At 40.5% G+C, this 21,698-nt stretch overlaps 2 long non-coding RNA genes across 3 annotated transcripts in view; one reads left to right on the top strand and one right to left on the bottom strand.

The window, feature by feature from the left end:
* The window catches only part of LOC145875753 (uncharacterized), a 448,342-nt gene that overhangs the window by 154,987 nt on the left and 271,657 nt on the right, over positions 1-21,698 (top strand). The gene's annotated exons all lie outside the window — the stretch shown is intronic.
* Positions 1,262-4,970, bottom strand: LOC145875764 (uncharacterized). 2 transcript variants are annotated; one of them, XR_014391328.1, is made up of 4 exons: positions 4,851-4,970; positions 3,219-4,399; positions 3,032-3,103; positions 1,262-2,635 (listed from the first exon to the last, which is right to left on the bottom strand). It is a non-coding gene; the product is annotated as an uncharacterized LOC145875764 (long non-coding RNA). The 2 variants fall into 2 exon arrangements; XR_014391329.1 differs by having other exon boundaries at positions 4,855-4,970.

The raw sequence follows: 21,698 nt of genomic DNA, 5'->3' as shown, positions 1-21,698 counted from the left end.
CACTCCTCCTTCCCCCATCCCTCAGCTGTTTACCAAACCAAGCCTCTGGGCAGCCATTTTGTTACTGTTGAAAAAACCCACACAACCCAGCAATCTGCCGTTCATACAACAACAAAGCTGTCATTCCACCACTGTTTTGGTTATAAGATGATTATGGGGTTGGAGAAATGTAACTACTTTCAAATTCATAGACAGACCTATGGATGCAAGGACTGACCATCCATGATATCAACATTATAGTTTTAACTATGTTGAGGCTATACAGTGTTGGTTTACATTTCTAAACATTGGAGTAAAAAAAAAGCTTATTTGGGGTTCTGATGGGGTACAACAGTTGAACTAAGCTCATGAGGCATGTGGTATATTCTTCAACAATCAATGGTTATAAATAAATAATTTTAAAAGTCTAAATATGGATGTAGCTGTTGAATATTTCCGCTTTAACACCACACATCAGTTCAACAACTGCAGAGTTTGTGCCTCTGTATTTAAGACAGTACTTACTAGTGTTAATCAGGGAACGGTTTCTCAAAACCATCTTATGGCTAAGTTCACCGTTAGAACCATTGGACGCCTTAAGATGCGTTTGGGAAACCGGGCCCAGATGTCCAGTTTCCTCCTCTATCGATGTAACAGTCATCTCCCCCTCTTCCTCTTTCACTCCATAAACTGCATCCTCCTCTTCTTTTACTGTAACATCCTCCTCCTCTTTCACTCTGAACGCTTATTTTTCTTCTTTCACAGTAACGGCCTCACCCTCTACTTCTTGTTTTACTGTGATGTTCTCTTCTTTAGCAGGAGAGTAGCTCAGTGACCGCATGGTCGGAGATGTTAGCTAGCAAGGCTAATGCTAACTTAACCAGCCCGCTAGCTGAATAATAACAACAACACCGTAAATATGAAATTAAATCGGATAACTAACTAGACGACAGAAGTGGGTTTTAAACACAGTGGCTAATATACACTAACGCGTCTAAAGAGCTTTATCGGTTCGGCTATTTTGTCTAGCAAACTACAGTGGTGTCTGACTAACTGTTGCTGCTGTTGAAAGAAGAGTTCCGTCCACTACATTATACGTCACACCAACAGCATCGCGTTAAATTCCCAGACCGCCATCTGCTGACTGGAGTGGGTAACGCAGTTGAGTAAAATGTTTATTTGTCAGACAAAAGTTAAAGGGTAGGAATAAGGAACATCGCTGGTCCTAAAATATTCATTAGCCCCCCCCCCCCCCCCCTAAATAAATCAATATCAGTCAATATATTTTTTCTGTGACTTTTTTTTTTTCGTCAACCGTTCCATCGCATCTTAAACTTCTAGTCCCTGGGCAGGTTATTAAAAACAATTACAATATAGACAATCATTGAACAGTGAGCACACACAGAGCAACATAGGACAAGCAAGACATAGCATAAAGACAGAGCAACATAGGACAAGCAAGATGTAGCATACAGACAGAGTAACATAGGACAAGCAAGACATAGCATACAGACAGAGTAACATAGGACAAGCAAGATGTAGCATACAGACAGAGCAACATAGAACAAGCAAGACATAGCATACAGACAGAGTAACATAGGACAAGCAAGATGTAGCATACAGACAGAGCAACATAGAACAAGCAAGACGTAGCATACAGACAGAGTAACATAGGACAAGCAAGACATAGCATACAGACAGACCAACATAGAACAAAAAGCAACAAGACAAAATCTATAAAAGCAACAAAGTGTTTCCACACCTCACAAGCTCCAGACAACATGGAAAGTGGTAATACACAGCTAGGGATTATGTTCACAAGTCTGATTGACCTTTAGCCATGTCTTCATGCAATTTGTGAAAGTGTGATATGTGGTGCAGTTATGTGTGTCTGATGGCAGTGTATTCCAGACATGGGAAGCTCTCACAGAGAAAGCAGATTTACTAAAGGTGCTTTTCCTTAAGGGAACTATACAGTCACCTCTCATGACAGACCTTGTGGATCTGCTGCCATATGTTTGGGTTTTCTGTTTTACAAAAATACTGAGTGGCGGGGGAGCGGAGGGGGAGAGGGGGAGCTAGGCCATTTAGGATCTTGAATACAAGACATGCGTCGGTGTATTGCACAAGATTTTCCCAACTCAGGAGCTCATGCTTTCTGAGGATGTAACAGGTATGATTTCATCCATCTCAAGGCATCGGGGGAAAAGTTGAACTTGGACAATTTTGTGATGAGAATCTCATGGTTAACAGTATCGAAAGCCTTCCTTAGGTCCAGAAACACAGCCCCAACAACGCCCCCTTTGTCCATCTTGGACTTCACATTTTCCAGAAGAAAGAAGTTAAAGCAGAAGAAAGCAGTTATGTTATAAATACAAGTTCAATCTGTACTTCAATGCACATCTGTTGTGCATTATAAAAACAGAGGAAGAAAGAGGAGGTGGTGAGAGAGGTGTAAAAGACAGAAAGGGAAAGAGGTAAGCACATAGGAGCAGGGAAGGCAGCACATGATTAATGAATCACAGTGCTACATAAATATTCTCTCAGTTCATCACAATTACATAATAGTGTCTCTAGTCGGCCCAAAGGTTCTTAAAAGCAGGTGAGGTGGTGATGATGGGACTGGGGGTTGGCATCCTCTCACATCAAAACATATCTGCAGACGAGAGACAGATGGAGAGAGAGAGCATGTTTAAACCTTGTGTTTTTATTTTTTATTCTAACATTGTTAGTCATCAATCAGGAGGTGAAATGTAAAACTGACCTTGGATCATTAACTCTGGGACTACTGCATCTCTGTCTGTATTTCAATGTAAAGCATCTCTTTAATAATACTTCCTGTATAATATAAACTGACCTGGGATCATTAACTCTGGGACTACTGCATCTCTATCTGTATTTCAATGTAAAGCATCTCTTTAATAATACTTCCTGTATAATATAAACTGACCTGGGATCATTCACTCTGGGACTACTGCATCTCTGTCTGTATTTCAATGTAAAGCATCTCTTTAATAATACTTCCTGTTGGCCTGACCAAGTGACCTCTCACCTCTGATCATGCTGTGCCCTCTATGTAGCCAGTTCAGATGCAGGAGGGGTTCGTCGACACAGCTGATATAACCTAGAGGATTTAGGGAGAAGAGGAGAGAGGGATGAAGTGAAGGAGAGAGACTGTTATTGAGAAAATAAGGTAGTTAAAGCGACAGTGTTCAACAGGAATCTGTGTGTGGCCTCACCTGGTGTCCACACCACACTAAGTGGCTGCAGAGTACTTTATGCTGAAAAACATGAATGGACACATGAGGACAAACAATACAGCGTAGTTATAGAAATAATGAAGTGTCTTACTATTCTCCATGGTTGGCCCTCTTGCCTATTCTTTGAAGGTGGAAGGAGCCACAGTTATACACCTGAACCTGCTTACTGCACAACACAATCCATCAATCAGATTGATACATGAGTGTGTAGGTGTGGGTTATAGGGTGTCTAATTGTTCTACATTTTTTCAATATGGGTGATTTAAAATAGTCTGTTTTGTTTTTGAACAGACATCACACCCTTACCTAAACAGCACCCTCACCTGAGAAGTAGAAATCAAAGGGAGAGAAACTGTGAATTGAATAACTGCAGTTGACATAGCTCAGTAAATGGAAGAATACTCTTATTGCAATGTGAATGGCTCTTAAAAGAGCTTTTGGTTGTGCATAGTGTAGTCTATGGTGTTGCCAGGGAACAGCACCCTCTTTGAAGAAGTAGGAGGTGAAGATCTCCTGCACACGGATTGCCTCTCTTGCTGCGTTGTTGGACCCCATCCTTGAAACATCCTGCAGAGCAGCAGACTCCTCCTCTGGCACACGGCGACGAGCTGCAGATCCCCTCCTGGTCCTCGTGTCCATCCTCATGAAGTTACGCAGGACACAGGTAGCCTTCACACACCTGAATTCCTCCAGGAGGCAGTCCTAGATGACCCTGGTCACCCAACCTTGCAGTGCCCTACACGGTAACTGTAAGCAATCGTTTTGAAGGAATCTCCAGTTACAAGGTATCTGTAGGAATATGGAAGACAATGTAATTACTAGACTGTTACATCACCAGGTCATTGTGGATTACTAAAGTATAATATCCCTGATAACAAATCATGATAACATTGGATTGATAGATGCATGGGCACACATATGTACATGTGTAGCATGTGACAATAACAGGATCATATCAAGGATGGCATCACAAATGAATACATAAATACCACTTGAAGCTTGATGATGAGTTGATCATTTGAATCAGCTGTGCAGTGTGAAGGCAAAAACAAAAATGTGCCCCTCTTTGAGTCCCCAGGACTGAGAACCACTGCTCTTCATTGGGACCTCTTCATATGTAGACTGGCTTTCATAGAGCTCTTTATCTGAGGACAGAAAACCTCACAAGAAACAGACTTCATTATAGTCAGATTACACCACACTGAATATTATGTTACTATTATCACCGTCCTCACTTCTAGGGACAGGAACTACACAAAAGTACCTGCCCTATCCAGAATAGCCTCCTCTCTCACTGACAGTTGGGGCTGCTATCCTTTCACCCTCCTCCATGGCTGTTAGCTAGCTACCTACAAATGCATGTGGAGTTTGTTTTTTACAATGATAAATACATCAAGATAGCTAGCTAAAATGAAGTTAGGTAGCTGGTGATATTTAATTATATCTATACAGAATGTGATATTTAATTCTATCTAGCTATCTATCTATACAGAATGTGTAGTTGTCTAGATAGATAGCTAGCTCATTTAGCAGCTCATCTGAGTTAGCCTGCACTGTAGCTAGTTAGCTAATAATACATCGGTTTTTTTTACATTTTCAAAATCTATTTACTTACTTGAATAGGTTCTTCCAGCCATGTGGACAACTGGAAACAGGGGTAGGCCGTCAATGTAAATAAGAATTTGTTCGAGTTGCAGAGTTAAACTTCACTACACTGGGATACAAACAATGTAACACATAGTGCATTGTGGGTAGTTTAGAAGACTTCCAGAAATAAGTTAATAAATATGTAATAACACAAAAACATAACTGTTTGTATTCATAGGTAACCATATCGTGACTACAACTAGCTTACTAAGTATTTAACCACACGGTATTGTCACAATGCTGAGTAAAAACTCATGCTTCCTACACTTTAACTTTAAATAAAATATACATTTTACTCAACTGCGTTACCCACTCCAGTCAGCAGATGGCGGTCTGGGAATTTAAGGTGCTGTTGGTGTGACGTATAATCTAGTGGACGGAACGCTTCTTTCAACAGCAGCAACAGTTATTAAGCCTCCTCGGTAGCTTGCTAGACAAAATAGCCGAACAAATAAAGGTCTTTAGACGATTTAGTGTATATTAGCCACTGTGTTTTAAACCCACTTCTGTCGTCTAGTTAGTTATCCGATTTAATTTCATATTTACGGTGTTGTTATTATTCAGCTAGCGGGCTGGTTAAGTTAGCATTAGCCTAGCTAACTAACATCCCCGACCATGCGGTCACTGAGCTACTCTCCTGCTAAAGAAGATGAGGACATCACAGTAAAACAAGAAGTAGAGGGTGAGGCCGTTACTGTGAAAGAAGAAAAATAGGCGTTCAGAGTGAAAGAGGAGGAGGATGTCACAGTAAAAGAAGAGGAGGATGCAGTTTATGGAGTGGAAGAGGGGGAGATGACTGTTACATCGATAGAGGAGGAAACTGGACATCTGGGCCCGGTTTCCCAAACGCATCTTAAGGCGTCCAATGGTTCTAACGGTGAACTTAGCCATAAGATGGTTTTGAGAAACCGTTCCCTGATTAACACTAGTAAGTACTGTCTTAAATACAGAGGCACAAACTCTGCAGTTGTTGAACTGATGTGTGGTGTTAAAGCGGAAATATTCAACAGCTACATCCATATTTAGACTTTTAAAATTATTTATGTATAACCATTGATTCTTGAAGAATATGCCTCATGAGCTTAGTTCAACTGTTGTACCCCATCAGAACCCCAAATAAGCTTTTTTTTACTCCAATGTTTAGAAATGTAAACCAACACTGTATAGCCTCAACATAGTTAAAACTATAATGTTGATATCATGGATGGTCAGTCCTTGCATCCATAGGTCTGTCTATGAATTTGAAAGTAGTTACATTTCTCCAACCCCATAATCATCTTATAACCAAAACAGTGGTGGAATTACAGTTTTGTTGTTGTATGAACGGCAGATTGCTGGGTTGTGTGGGTTTTTTCAACAGTAACAAAATGGCTGCCCAGAGGCTTGGTTTGGTAAACAGCTGAGGGATGGGGGAAGGAGGAGTGTAACCACTCAAATTTATTCATCCAGGATGTCATAATGATAGTTTAACCAGGTTTCTAGGATATATAGTATATTCTAGAATTCATCCATGATGTCATAATGATAGTTTAACCAGGTTTCTAGGCTATATAGTATATTCTAGAATTCATCCATGATGTCATAATGATAGTTTAACCAGGTTTCTAGGCTATATAGTATATTCTAGAATTCATCCATGATGTCATAATGATAGTTTAACCAGGTTTCTGGGCTATATAGTATATTCTAAAATTGCCAGTGTAGATTTCCTGTGGAGGCAAATTATTAGAGCTGTTGATAAGTCATTGTATAGTATTCAGCCAATTGTTTTTCATGCCATTACATTAAAGGCAAGACATACCTAGATTCAATTACATTCATGAATTGGTTTGAAACCTTTGTTTTAAACCCGTCTCAAAATTGGTGCCTTGCCGGATTTGTAAAAAATGGTTTGTCATGAAACTCTATTTTTTAAATGTATTTAAATGTAACCTTTATTTAACTAGGCAAGTCAGTTAAGAACAAATTCTTATTTACAATGCCTGCCTACCCCGGACAACGCTGGGCCAATTGTGCGCCGCCCTATGGGACTCCAAATCACGGCCGGTTGTGATACAGCCTGGATTTGAACCAGGGTGTCTGTAGTGAAGCCTCAAGCACTGAGATGCAGTGTCCGCTGCGCAACTCGGGAGCCCCAAAATCATGTTCTAGTGCTGTCCCCAACTAAAATACATCTTGGTCAACCAAGAGTCATCTGTTCTTTCTACCAATCACCCCATGTGTTTTTATAAAATCAACTATATGTACTGAACTTGTCTGATGCTTTAAGCACGCTGTTTGATTAAATAATTTAAACACACAAATGACTGGAGGGAGCCAGTCGTCAACATGACCTGACCGGAGGGAGCCAGTCGTTAACATGACCTGACCGGAGGGAGCCAGTCGTCAACATGACCTGACCGGAGGGAGCCAGTCGTCAACATGACCTGACTAGAGGGAGGGAGCCAGTCGTCAACATGACCTGACTAGAGGGAGGGAGCCAGTCGTCAACATGACCTGACTAGAGGGAGGGAGCCAGTCGTCAACATGACCTGACTAGAGGGAGGGAGCCAGTCGTCAACATGACCTGACTAGAGGGAGGGAGCCAGTCTTCAACATAACCTGACTAGAGGGAGGGAGCCAGTCGTCAACATAACCTGACTAGAGGGAGGGAGCCAGTCGTCAACATAACCTGACTAGAGGGAGGGAGCCAGTCGTCAACATAACCTGACTAGAGGGAGGGAGCCAGTCGTCAACATAACCTGACTAGAGGGAGGGAGCCAGTCGTCAACATAACCTGACTAGAGGGAGGGAGCCAGTCGTCAACATAACCTGACTAGAGGGAGGGAGCCAGTCGTCAACATAACCTGACTAGAGGGAGGGAGCCAGTCGTCAACATAACCTGACTAGAGGGAGGGAGCCAGTCGTCAACATAACCTGACTAGAGGGAGGGAGCCAGTCGTCAACATAACCTGACTAGAGGGAGGGAGCCAGTCGTCAACATAACCTGACTAGAGGGAGCCGACCAGTTCTGAAAGCCTTTCGCCGCACCCTCATCCTACTCCTCTGGTGATGTAGAGGTTATCCCAGGCCCTGTGTGTCCCCAGGCGCTCTCATTTGTTGACTTCTGTAACCGTAAAAGCCTTGGTTTCATGCATGTTAACATCAGAAGCCTCCTCCCTAAGTTTGTTTTACTCACTGCTTTAGCACACTCCGCCAACCTTGATGTCCTTGCCGTGTCTGAATCCTGGTTAGGAAGATAACCAACAATTCTGAAATTTCCATCCCCAACTACAACATTTTCCATCAAAATGAGAGGAGTTGCAATCTACTGCAGAGATGGCCTGCAATGTTCTATCATACTTTCCAGGTCTAAACCCCAAACAGTTCGAGCTTTTAATTAAAAAAATGAATCTCTCCAGAAATAAGTCTCACTGTTGCCGCCTGTTACAGACCCCCCTCAGCTCCCAGCTGCCCTGGACACCATATGTGAATTGGTTGGCCCCCATCTATCTTCAGAGTTCGTTCTGTTAGGTGACCTAAACTGGGATATGCTTAACCTCTCTAGGGGGTTAAGCCTATCACTGGCCAACATCCAGTGAAATTGCAGAGCACCAAATTCAAAAACAGAAATACTCATAAGAATTCATAAAACATACAAGTGTTATACATCGGTTTAAAGATTAACTTCTTGTTAATCCAACCACGGTGTCAGATTTCAAAAAGGCTTTACCGTGAATGCATACAATGCGATTATCTGAGAACAGCGCCCAGCAGACAAATCATTAGTAACAGTTACCAGCCAAGTAGAGGAGTTACACAAGTCAGAAATAGCGATAAAATGAATCACTTACTTTTGATGATCTTCATATCGTTGCAACTCACAAGACTCCCATTTACTCAATAAATGTTTGTTTTGTTCGATAAAGTCTCTCTTTATATCCAAAAACCTCCGTTTTGTTCATGCGTTTTGTTCAGTAATCCACAGGCTCAAAGGCAGTCACTACAGCCAGACGAAAAATCCTAAAAGTATCAGTAAAGTTCGTAGAAACATGTCAAACGATGTTTATAATCAATCCTCAGGTTGTTTTTAGCCTAAATAATATATAACATTTCAACCGGACAATAACGTCGTCAATATAAAAGGTAAACAAGAAAGGTGCGCTCTCGGTCTCGCGCATGAAAAATCTCAGATACTGAATGGTCCACTCATTCAGAGTGGTCTTACACTCTCATTTTTCAGGATGCAAGCCTGAAACTATTTCTAAAGACTGTTGACATCTAGTGGAAGCCATAGGAAGTGCAATTTGAGACCTAAGTCAATGGAATCTGTATAGGCAATCAATGGAAAACTACAACAACAACAAATCCCACTTCCTGGATGGATTTTTCTCAGGTTTTCGCCTGTCATATCAGTTCTGTTATACTCACAGACATTATTTTAACAGTTTTGGAAACTTTAGAGTGTTTTCTATCCAAATCTACCAAGTTTACTTTGGCACGCTTTTCATCCGGAGGTGAAAACAGTGCCCCCTTCCCTAGTGAGGTTAACACCCCGGCCGTCCTACAATTCAAGCTAGATGCCCTCAATCTCACACAAATTATCAAGGAACCCACCAGGTACAACCCCTAAATCTGTAAACATGGGTACCCTCATAGATATTATCCTGACCAACTTGCCCTCCAAATACACCTCTGCTGTTTTCAATCAGGATCTCAGCGATTACTGCCTCATCGCCTGCATCCGTTATGGGTTTGCGGTCAAACGGCCACCCCTCATCACTGTCACATGCTCCCTAGAACACTTCTGCGAGCAGGCCTTTCTAATCGACCTGGTATACATATTCGTCGCCAAACCCAGTGGCTCCAGGTCATCTATAAGTCTTTGCTAGGCCGACTTCACTCAGCTCACTGGTCACCATAGCAACACCCACACACAGCACGCGCTCCAGGAGGTATATCTCACTGGTCATCCCCAAAGCCAACACCTACTTTGGCTGCATTTCCTTCCAGTTCTCTGCTGCCAGTGACTGGAACGAATTGCAAAAATCGCTGAAGTTGGAGACATATATCTCCCTCACTAACTTCAAGCATCAGCTATCTGAGCAGCTTACCGATCGCTGCAGCTGTACACAGCCCATCTGTAAATAGCCCATCCAACTGCCTACCTCATCCCCATGTTTTTATTTACGTTTTTTTGCTCTTTTGCACACCAGTATTTCTACTTGAACATCTATCACTCCAGTGTTAAATTGTAATTACTTCGCTACTATGGCCTATTTATTGCCTTACCTCCGTACTCCATTTGCACACATTGTATGTAGATTTTTCTATTGTGTTATTGACTGTACGTTTGTTTATCCAACGTGTAACTGTTGTTTGTGTCCCACTGCTTTGCCTTATCTTCACCAGGTCACAGTTGTAAATGAGAACTTGTTCTCAACTGGCCTACCTGGTTAAATAAAGGTCAATATATATATTTATATCGTAACTTTATTGACACCCAAATGGATACTGTCATTAATGCGGTTCTTCAATAATTACACATAATAATTAATACTGTAGCTGTTTAGTTAGTGACATGTTCAACTATCATCAGCTGATCCAGGAAATCATTTTCTGAATGACAGTCACATGACAAACATCACGACATGCAACAACAACCAAAGTGCTTCTTCTTTCATTACTCTGGTAAAGAAAGTTATGCCGTGCTCCACATTGGATCCAACATTCTTACTTTGGTCATAGAGATACTTGATACACAGAGATACTTAGCTCATGTGTAGAGAACTGTTCCTTGATGGATAGGCTATTGTACAACACAGAGCTATTTTCCTATATTTGTTGTTAGGTGATGTTATGGGCAAATTTTGCAAACAAACAGTGTACAAACCCTCATTGTCACCTTGATGGAAAAGCCAAAGAGCATTTTTTTCTGGTTGAAGTGTTTTTTTAAGTACAAAGCGGTTGATTTGCGACAATAACGCAAACATATTAAGCAGGAGATTCAAACGAGCCTTACAATTATAATCCAAAGTAGTGTGAAATGAACTCATAAGCAACCTGGAAATGGAGGTTACTCCCCTGAGTTTCCCCCATTCACTTTCAGAATACATTGTGAAAAACGAAAATCTTTTCTCATCATTTTTGCTCCAGGCAGATATACTACATCCATAACTAGTGGTTTCCTCATTACCAGATATACTACATCCATAACTAGTGGTTTCCTCATTACCAGATATACTACATCCATAACTAGTGGTTTCCTCATTACCAGATATACTACATCCATAACTAGTGGTTTCCTCATTACCAGATATACTACATCCATAACTAGTGGTTTCCTCATGACCAGATATACTACATCCATAACTAGTGGTTTCCTCATTACCAGATATACTACATCCATAACTAGTGGTTTCCTCATTACCAGATATACTACATCCATAACTAGTGGTTTCCTCATTACCAGATATACTACATCCATAACTAGTGGTTTCCTCATTACCAGATATACTACATCCATAACTAGTGGTTTCCTCATTAGCAGATATACTACATCCATAACTAGTGGTTTCCTCATTAGCAGATATACTACATCCATAACTACTGGTTTCCTCATTACCAGATATACTACATCCATAACTACTGGTTTCCTCATTACCAGATATACTACATCCATAACTAGTGGTTTCCTCATTACCAGATATACTACATCCATAACTAGTGGTTTCCTCATGACCAGATATACTACATCCATAACTAGTGGTTTCCTCATTACCAGATACACTACATCCATAACTAGTGGTTTCCTCATTACCAGATATACTACATTCATAACTAGTGGTTTCCTCATTACCAGATATACTACATCCATAACTAGTGGTTTCCTCATTAGCAGATATACTACATCCATAACTAGTGGTTTCCTCATTAGCAGATATACTACATCCATAACTAGTGGTTTCCTCATTACCAGATATACTACATCCATAACTAGTGGTTTCCTCATTACCAGATATAGTACATCCATAACTAGTGGTTTCCTCATTACCAGATATACTACATCCATAACTAGTGGTTTCCTCATTAGTGGGGAGGAGTTTCTACAATCAAATTGCGTGTGCATTGCCCTCGTGCTGCAATTTTAGCAAACACAGAAAGGGGCCTATATTGGAGACCAAAAGTCGTCTGGCACACTGCCTAAGAGTTTCAACAACATGAATAACTTATTTCTAGCCTACAATCATTGATGTTACTACTAATGTGAAAACAAGACAAAATATGACTATTCTTGCTCATTTTAAGACAAATGTCAAATAATTTTAACATTCATTACAGACGTCAATTGTTGTCCAACATCATGGCTCCGCTGTTGGCATCACCTTTTACAGTGGATTACCGCTGTTGTGGGCCTTTAATCATCTGTCTGACTTTGTTGTTCACACAGGAGAGATACTTAACTATCGTGGATCCTCTGGGGAGCCTCAACAACCTCATGATGCTGAAGAGGCAGAGAAGAGTTGCTCCACATTAGAACACCTCAGGAAACACCTGCAGAGACCCACAGGGAAGAGAACTCACCGCTGCTCTGAGTGTGGGAAAAGATTCACCTCATCAGGCATTAAAATGCATCAGAGAACACACACAGGAGAGAAATCTTACAGCTGTGATCAATGTGGGAAGAGTTTTGGTCAATCTTGCCATCTGGTATCACACCAGAGAACACACACAGGAGAGAAATCTTATATCTGTGATCAATGTGGGAAGAGTTTTACTATATCTAGCTCTCTGACTGTACACCAGAGAATACACACAGGAGAGAAACCTTATAACTGTGATCAATGTGGGAAGAGTTTTGGTATGTCTAGCCATCTGGTATCACACCAGAGAACACACACAGGAGAGAAACCTTATAGCTGTGATCAATGTGGGAAGAGTTTTGGTCAATCTGGAGCGCTGACAGTGCACCAGAGAATACACTCAGGAGAGAAACCTTATAGCTGTGATCAATGTGGGAAGAGTTTTGGTATGTCTAGCCATCTGGTATCACACCAGAGAATACACTCAGGAGAGAAACCTTATAACTGTGATCAATGTGGGAAGAGTTTTGGTATGTCTAGCCATCTGGTATCACACCAGAGAACACACACAGGAGAGAAACCTTATAGCTGTGATCATTGTAGGAAGAGTTTTACTACATCTGGCTCTCTGACTGTACACCAGAGAACACACACAGGAGAGAAACCTTATAGCTGTGGTCAATGTGGGAAGAGTTTTGGTCAATCTGGAGCGCTGACAGTGCACCAGAGAATACACTCAGGAGAGAAACCTTATAACTGTGATCAATGTGGGAAGAGTTTTGTTTCATCTAGCCATCTGACTAAACACCAGAGAATACACACAGGAGAGAAACCTTATAGCTGTGACCAGAGATAATCTGATTAAAGATCTCTGATCAAACATCAAAAAATACATGAAGGAGTTGTTTCATGATATCAATGAATTAATCTCACAATGTAGAATGTTTTAACATTGTAGAAGGAGTATTTTAATGATGTCACAATGTAGAACCCTAAACGTTTGTCCCCTGTTCTATTGATTTCAACATGATATGGATATTAGCCTCAGGGGGAAAATCGGCCTTCCCTGTAGCTCAGTTGGTAGAGCATGGTGTTTGCAACGCCAGGGTTGTGGGTTCGATTCCCACGGGGGGCCAGCACAGGAAAAAAAATGTATGAAATGTATGCATTCACTACTGTAAGTCGCTCTGGATAAGAGCGTCTGCTAAATGACTAAAATGTAAATGTAAAATGTAGGTAGTTTACAGCCTCAATCTCACTCACCCAAGATTATAGCCCCAGGAAACATTCCAAAGAGAGACAATGAAATCCCCATTTTCCCAAAGACAAACACAAAACACTTCGTTAGCATTCATTATACAACTGATTCAGAAACCCAAAAGTTAACTACAAACAAAACCTAATGATAATTCCACTGTACTCCCTCATCATTAATTATTAGTTTTAATCTGCATCAATTGTATATGCATGCTTAATTGACCCTTAGACACAATTATCCTGGTATCATTACTAGACCAATGTCCAACAAATATGTGATAGCTTTTTCACCTTTGGATTGTTCAGCAATATTTAATCCCAGGCATTTAATAAAATGTAGTTTGAGACGTGTTCTCTCATGTCGCCTTTAACATACATACTTCAGTTGACTTTCATCCGTCCTGGAGGAAAGAATCCTACTCAAACACATCAGATAATACAATGTTTAATTAAGTGAAAACAACACCAAAAATAAACAGTAAACAATAAACAAACCCATAACCTCTTTCCAGCAATCAAATCATTTCAACCTGTAGCATAAATTTAGTACAACAATCCTTGTTTAACAAATCTAAAACCTTTCAAAAAATGTGTGCTGTCTCATCAGCGTAAGAATCAAAACAAACTTTTTTCCATTCATAATATACAATGTTTTAATTCCCCAAAGGTCAATACTGTTCAGCTCATACATGAATGATCTTCCTTCTGTCTGTACAGGGTCTGAAGTTCCAATGTATGCAGATGATACAGTGATAAATGCATGCAATTAACAAACAACCTACACAAAAACTCACTACTGTAACGGTTCAGATGACAAAGTTGCTAAGAGACTCATGTTTGCATCTCAATAAAATTAAAAAACACCAAACACAGTCTGCATGTTCCTTACAAGGAAAACAACTGATGCCCCTGAGACAGATGTCTATTGTATCAGGGGAAAAGTTCCAGGTGATATCTGATTTTAAGTTCCACGGCATCATACTTGATTCCAACCTCTCTTTTAAAAGCAAATGAAAAAAATGTCTTCAAATAACCATATGCAACCTAGCTAATTTCCAAAACATATGAAATTGTTTTACTACAGAAGTAACTAAACTATGCTTCAAGGTCTCAGAGCGAGTAACGCTATTCGCGCGCACCACCGCTAACTAACTAGCCATTTCACATCGGTTACACTCACCCCCTCACAAAGCTCGTCCTCGCGCTATCTTACGTCTTACAGGAACGCGCATACCGGCCAAGCACACGCACAACTGTGATGAATTTGCCCTGTCCCTGTAAATATAAAATTAACTCCACCTGTAATTCACTGTACTGTCCTGACATTGTTCCACGTAATGGAAACAGAGTATAATGTTTAAATACATAAACTTCCTTTTGTAATTCACTGGTGTTACCTAAACATTCAAACCAAGAATCAATAACCAGCTTCACATCACAAAATGCTTCCTTCCAGCCAAACATAGCCCAAGCATAGCTCAGCGCACATAACCAATTCTCTTCTCATCTTTTGTTTTACCCGTAAGCAAAAATATAACCCACTACTCAACCAACGTTCTGCCTTACCTCTATAGTAAGATTAAAACCAATGTTCCAACTGTATCTCTTTCGGCTTCACATTTTTGAAATGTCTATGACTTTATATGTACCATGTAAATCGCCAAATTTATATAATACTTAATACAATTTATTACTACTCCCTATCCGCTCATTATAATTCATTAGATTTCGGTAACCTTCTCTTCATTTTAAACTAAACAAGCCATCAAAACGTTCGGTTTATATCTTAAACAACCACCATCAACCTTATGGTTCCATTCAAAACATAACAATAAAATTTTAGTCCCATAGTGCATGGGCTGGGATCCGAACCCAGGCCTCCCGCGTGGCAGGCGAAAATTCTACCACTGAACCACCAATGCTATTGCTTGGAGGTGCAATTTCGGTGGTTATGTCCAACTCCGTCACAATGTTTACAGGGTGTATAACAGTTTCTTGCGAGATGTCCCGTCCTATCGCAGTTAAAACACCGCTTCACTCCGTCTTTGTCAGCGTATCTCCCTGTTTTTCCCCTTCTGTCTACGGAGTCTCTGCTCCTCCCCGCTATTTCTCCTAGGTTTGTTATCAGGTACTCTGTTACCCCGACAGTTACTGTTAGTTGCTCTATCTCAACCGATTCACTCTTTTTGCAGTTTTGACCTATTTTATTGCAGTGTTTACACAGAACCTCACATTCTCTAGCAAAATGACCCGGTTTGTGACAGTTAAAGCATCCATCTCCCCCTTTATTTTGTCTATTCCCATCCGGACTTTGGTTATGGTAAACGGGTCTACCGGGGGCTCTGGGTGGTGCAGCACCACTTACACGCTCTCGACCCCACGTTCTTATCATTATATCTCCCTTTGTTTCTATCCACTTTTTTAATAAAGTGGCTACATCCTGTCCTCCTCCCTGTGTCTCTTCCTCTTTACCTCCCTCGGCTCCCTGAGGACTAGCATATGGGGGAGGGGGTAAAGTTACGGGCGGCACTTGATATAGTTGCCTCCGTCCCACTACCACCACCTCGCTATCTGGTTTCTCCCGCCACCCCTGGTCAGCCAGGGAGGGGTATAATATGGTTTTAGATGTTGTCTCTGTGTGAGCCGTGGGAGTCCTCTCTGTCTTTTCCTGTTCCTCCTCGTTACTTTGTTTTTCTTTCCCCATTTACTTAAGCTTCTCTATCATTATCAGTCCTATTCTCTCCTTCTGTCTGGCTTTCTCCATTGCTTCCATAAATTTACCTTCTCCGGGTTCTCCCGCTTTCTTCCATTTCCCCTCTGCTTTCTGAATTTTCCGCTTCAATGCTCCCAGTATTCTACCTGGCTCACCTTCTGTGGGAACTCCATCAGGAGACAATACCCAACCATCCTCTATCCATATAGAGTTTCTCTCCTCGTCTCTTCTATTCTTTCCCTCCATTGATTTCCAGCGTGGATTTTAGAGCCTGTAATACTCTCTCCGCTTCTTCACTGATAGTCATATTTTAGTTTTACTGTATGATTTTCGTTTTTATTTCTGACCAATTCGATAATTAGTCCCTTATTTAAAGCACGTTAACTATTTATTTAAATCCACTTATTTCAACCTATTTAGTTAAACTCGGTTCTTATTTTAACCTAATTATATGGAACCGGAGTTATTCAATACAATTCAAATATCACTCCATAACATTTCAAACCAATTATTTAAACCCGTGTTTTACAGTGTCAAGCTTCAAACATCAACTAATTTGATAACTCTCCAGTCGAGTCAACAATATCTCTCATTTAAACCATATATTCTTCAGACCCAACCACTCCCGCAGTATGGGCCTTGCCAATAGCCACAATTATCGTCCTATCTAAAATATTCCTCCCGTCTTTTATTGCTTTTTCGTTAATAATTTCAAACAGTAAACTATTCCCTATTATTCCACGCCTAAATGTATCATATTATTTTATTTCCAATCCTTTTATTATACCATTATTCTCTTATCTTTAAATCCTCAATTCAGTATTCCTCTTTTATTTCGCCTTATAACCTCACCTCCTTTCCCAAGAATTACTCTACCGAACCCAACCGCACCTTTATATGAACGAATCTTGCCTGTCATCCAGTATTCAAATCTAAAATTTCACGATCATTGTCGGGGTAATTCCTCGAACCTAACCGCACTTTTATATGTACGAATCATTACCGATACCAATTACAAACCCAATTATTCTCTATCTAAAATTTCCCGATCGAACCTAACCGCATTTCTATATGTACGAATCATTGCCGATACCAATTACAAACCCAATTATTCCCTATATCATCGAACCTAATCGTATCCTTCCTTACGAATCTCGCCGATAGATTTCAGTATTCTCCCTGAACCTAACCGCACCTTTTATATTTTACGGATCTCGCCAGGTGCAAAATACTCAAAGGTACCATTAATAACAACACATCTACCACAGGTTTGCATTTCACAATGGTGACTATCAAATTTCTTATCTACTCATAATAATTCATAATTTTGTTCACTTACATCGAACAGGTGCTTCACAAAATTAATTTGGTTAAAGCCAATATGCAGATCTTTAGTTATTATAACAATAGGTGTCTGCTTACCTGTTTTTAGTAGCCCGGACAATTTGTAAAGTACACCGTTTCCCCGAAAGCGAAGTCCAATTGGCTGATTAAATGCTCAGCGTAAACGTCCTATATACCAGACCGTCGGGGTTCACCATGTTAATGTTGCGACAGTTCGTTTCTGGTAACAGAACAAAATAGTCAGCACATAGTAACTTCTGATTTAGCTGTACTTTAATTAATGCAAACACGTGCGTGGTATATGTGTGGTTCGTGTATATATACGGTCTCGCTGTTTTACCTCGCAGGGCAAAACAGAGAAGAGGACGACACATCCTATTGTTCTGTCTTTTACACTGACAGAGATAGTTCCTGCTCAATGCTGGCCTGTCCGAGGGAGGAGGAGCGTGGTTTAAACTTGCTCCTCCTGTCGTCGGCGTGTAGGCTGATAACCAGCGTCGTGACGCACTTCCTGTTGCCGGTTGTAGTTCTTCTTGTCTTCAGTTGATTTACTCGCAGTTCATATACTTAATATTGTAGCATAGCTTCCCCAGTATATTATAAAGGTTATGCATACAAATAGCCAGTTCAACCCTAACAATTGTTACACCATGTAGGAGCAGTATAGACCTAGTCTGTTCATTATATACATCTACATGATGTATTGTTACACCATGTAGGAGCAGTATAGACCTAGTCTGTTCATTATATACATCTACATGATGTATTGTTACACCATGTAGGAGCAGTATAGACCTACAGCAGCTGGCTACTTATTTATATGTTGTTTGCCTGAATGAAACTGCCTTAAATGTGCTGTAGTAAACATTTTTTATTCTCACTAATCAATCACCACATTCCTGTCTTTGTATGTCTCAATAGTATTATTTAATTAAATCCATGTAAAATAATCTTTGACTGAATATAAAATGTGATCCTCAACTGCGTTTCCCTCCAGTCAGCAGACGGCGATGTGCGTCTTTCAGGCGATGCTGCAGCGTGACGTATAATCTAGTGGACGGTTCTTCATAAACAGCTCGTCAACCACCTCGGTAGCTTGCTAGCCAACATAGCCGAAAGATTCAAGCTGTTTATACGCTTTCGGTCTATATTAGCTACTGTGTTTTAGACAAACTTCTGTCGTATCTACTTGTTAACCTATTTAATTTAATATTACGTTATTTTTTATTAGTCAGCTATAGTAGCTGGCTGGTTAAGTTAGCATTAGCCTAGTCGCTAATGATAGCTAGCTAGCTAACATCCCCGAACATGAGCTCCCTAAACTACTCCCCTCCTGTTAAAGAAAATTAGGTCTGCTGGACGGAGAAAGAAGCTCTGGGGCTGAACATTGTCGTGGAAGAGGAGAAGGAAGAGGAGGATGTCACAATACAACAAGAAGTAGAGGGTGAGGCTGTTACAGTGAAAGAAGAAGAGAAAGACGTTACAGAGAAAGAAGAGGAAGATGCGTTCAGAGTGAAAGAGGAGGATGCCGTTTTTGGAGTGAAGAAGGAAGGAGAGATTACTGTCACATTGAAAGATGAAGAGGAGGAGATAGGAGATCTGATTAACACCAGTAAGTACCGCCTTCAATTAGTTTTTAACTTTGGATATTCGGAGTTGGCTCGTCAATACCTCTTCAACGGAGGGCCCTGGGATGATGACTGATATGTCTAGAATCAGACGACGTAGAGAGCAAGCTACCCCTTGTTTTCTCCGTTCCGTTTCCAAAAAGTGACTTAACATATATATTTGAGGAGGGTCTATCTGCTGACCGCAGACTGGGGGGCCACGGCATGTAGTGATTTTAATGTAGTGATGTTTTACTACACACCGTGCCCCCCAATAGAGCCATGTGAGAGTTGGGTTGGCTACACCAAAGATTATGGATATACTGACAAGATGTCTCTCCGCCCTGACAAGGGGAGTCGTTGTCCACAAAGCAGCATTGTGGGTTGTCTCGCTCCCGCCTATCCTGTCTTTGGATTGGTGGATACATCTTAATATTGTAATCTATTGTTTATATTCTATGAGGGTTGTTGTCGTCAACCGCCTGTATTCAATGGAGAGAGATGCTAAGCTACTAGCATGAATATGCATAGCGATCTGGAGACAACTCCAATAGTGTTTTTATCAAAGTTGTCGGTATGTCACGTGTCCACATAACAACTTAATCATTACAAAACTTCTGTTAGATCAAGTAAACCTCACGTAGCAAATAAGCCATTCATTTTGTTGTTGACCAAATTCAACACTATCCACATTGGGTTGATAATTGTTTCCACTTGGATACAACCAACTGTAACCTACTGGCATGACCTAGAGAGATACAACCTACTGTAACCTACTGGCATGACCTAGAGAGATACAACCTACTGTAACCTACTGGCATGACCTAGAGAGATACAACCTACTGTATTCTTTCTACCAATAGATTGGTTGAAATTTTATGACGTGTATTTGTTCATATAGACACACCCCATGTGTTTAATAAAATCAACTGTATGTGCAGAACTTAAATTGAACTGATGCTTTAAGCGTTTGATTAAATAATTAACACACACAAATGACTTGAGGAAGCCAGAGGTCAATATAACCAGAAGAAAATAACCAATTCCCCACCTGCTGCTGGCCTTCGTTAATTCTGACGTTATGCTCCTGAAGTTTTTGGTAAAATAGGCAAACTTTTTCCATTTCCGTTTGAAGTGCCAATTTATCTTACCATTTCTACCGATCTGCGTGCCAGTTATGAACGAGTTACAACACCTGTTTGGCTCCGCCACTTCCTGGGTCGGTGAAGTGAGGTATTAAATTTAAGGATTAAATCATTTAAGGAATATATCCGAGTCTCACGCTCATCACCTGTGGAAGGCGGGGCTCCCAGCGAGGCATGGATTTAATAGTATGTTGTACCTAGTTCCCCTCCTTCAGGGAACAGTAGTTATAGTCATAACGTGTGGATTTAATAGTATGTTGTACCTAGTTTCCCTCCTTCAGGGAACAGTAGTTATAGTCATAACGTTAAGCTTGTCATATGATGAACTTTAACTTAAATACTGGATCTTGCTGTGGGACAGTTTTTTTGTATTCAGATCTCTGAAATGCTCTCTAACTACGTAACATTTATTGTCTCCTTATGTTACGCTGGGAAAACAGTTTTCATGGGCACAGAAATCCTAAATCATTTCAGTTTACTAAATCCAATGGTTCTAACAGAGAGTCACCTTAACTTTATTGACAACACCCAAATGGATACTGTCATTAATGCGGTTCTTAAATAATTACGCATAATACTTAATACTGTAGCTGTTTAGTTACAGTCACATGTTCAACTATCATCAGCTGATCCAGGAAATAATTTTCTGCATGCCAGTCAAATGTAGTTCTTCATTCATTACACCGGTAAAGACAGTTATGCCGTGCTCCACGTTGGATCCAACATCCCAAACAAATCGATATTTATAATGTGTTATTGTCTACTTGATTTACAGTAGGGTCTCGTTTGGAAACGGAGATACTTAGCTCATAATGTGTAGAGAACTGTTCCTTGATGGATAGGCTATTGTACAACACACAGAGCTATTTTCCTTTATTCAGGACATTTAGAATGACAACACATTACAGAATAGCCTAGTGGGATTATTCACAAAATTATCTGGTGATCAGGTTATGAATTGTCATGACAAAGACATTTTAGTCTCCTTGTTTCACCTAAAATATTAAATGATTTATAGTCCTAGGTCTATGTTGTTGTTAGGTGAAGTTATGGGTCCTACAGTAGGTCTATGTTATTGTTAGGTGAGATTATAGACCATTTTGGCATACACTTAGTGGACAAAATCTCATTGTCAGGCTGATGGAAAACTGGCCGATGGAAAACTGGCCAATGATCATTTTACT

This window comes from Salmo salar, unplaced genomic scaffold (assembly GCF_965601325.2).
Source record: "Salmo salar unplaced genomic scaffold, fSalSal1 ptg000335l, whole genome shotgun sequence".
In the NCBI taxonomy this organism is placed as follows: Eukaryota; Metazoa; Chordata; class Actinopteri; order Salmoniformes; family Salmonidae; genus Salmo; species Salmo salar.
The sequence above is the reverse complement of the archived record's forward strand: the minus strand, read 5'-3'. Positions and strand labels throughout refer to the sequence as shown.